The sequence below is a fragment of the Etheostoma spectabile genome, chromosome 5, assembly GCF_008692095.1.
Source record: "Etheostoma spectabile isolate EspeVRDwgs_2016 chromosome 5, UIUC_Espe_1.0, whole genome shotgun sequence".
Classification (NCBI taxonomy): domain Eukaryota; kingdom Metazoa; phylum Chordata; class Actinopteri; order Perciformes; family Percidae; genus Etheostoma; species Etheostoma spectabile.
In genome coordinates this window covers 38,345,814-38,346,934 of record NC_045737.1, presented here as the reverse complement: position 1 = coordinate 38,346,934, position 1,121 = coordinate 38,345,814, and positions in this window count along the sequence as shown.

Below are 1,121 nucleotides of genomic sequence, written 5' to 3'. Positions count from 1 at the left end.
GATAGATAGATAGATGGACAGATAGATGGACAGATAGATGGATAGATGTTTATTGATCCCAAGAAAAATGAGAAATTTCGGTGTTACAGCAGCAAAATCAGTCACACAGCACAGAATATAAATAGAAATTAAATACTAGGAAAAATATACATACAATATACATGAATAATAATATGAATAAAGTAAAAAAGAACAAATATTTGAATATGTACAGGGTGGGGAAACAATAATGTGCAACTGCTTAAATAATATGCTAAAATGTTAAAATGTATGCTACATAAACCCAATGGTGCAGGTTGCATTAGTGCAGTAGTGTGGTGCCCAAACGTCTTATCTAGCACCCAGTGATGACGTGTTAAAGAGAGTTATTGCTTGTGGTATGAATGATTTTCTGTAGCGGTCCGTGCGGCATTATGGTCAATAAACCTCATTTATAGGAAATTATACCTAATGCTTGAGTTAGGAAAGCAGAAATTAGGAATTATTGAGACTAAAATTAAAGGAATGTATGTTCAAAACTTCACTTCAATTGTTTGCTATAAAATAGAATAAGACCCAAAATTAATGAAAGTAGAGATTTGTACTTGGCAAAGAGCGTTGGAATCAATCATGTTATTTTGGGGAATTAATAAGAACATTGATATAGGACAACATGAAGACAACATGAGGACAACATGAGGACAACATGGGGACAACATGAGGGTTAAAGGATTTGCATTTATATTTTAAATATGACTTTACTTAAGCTTTTCCAAATTTTTTTCAGTACAGTTGTGTTACCCAGAACTGAAGGACTGTTAGGGCCTTTTTATAAAAGTGTCTAAATCCAACTCTGTTTATTAGAAGTTAGGGCTTTTCCCTCTGAAAGGCGCATATCCCAAAATCTGGGGGGACGGATGAAACATAACAGTTTAAACAGCAACTATTTATCTAATGCTTGTTTTAATCAACACTACCTGACAAATAACTTGTGTACATATTGTTAAAAACATATTTTGTAATTTATTTTAATCTTTAATGTTGTTTAATGTTCATCAAGCCCAATGAACAATAGGCCTAGGCAAGGGGTCTTTAACAGGGGGTCCGCGACCCCTAGGGGGTCCGCGGAGGTACTGCATGGG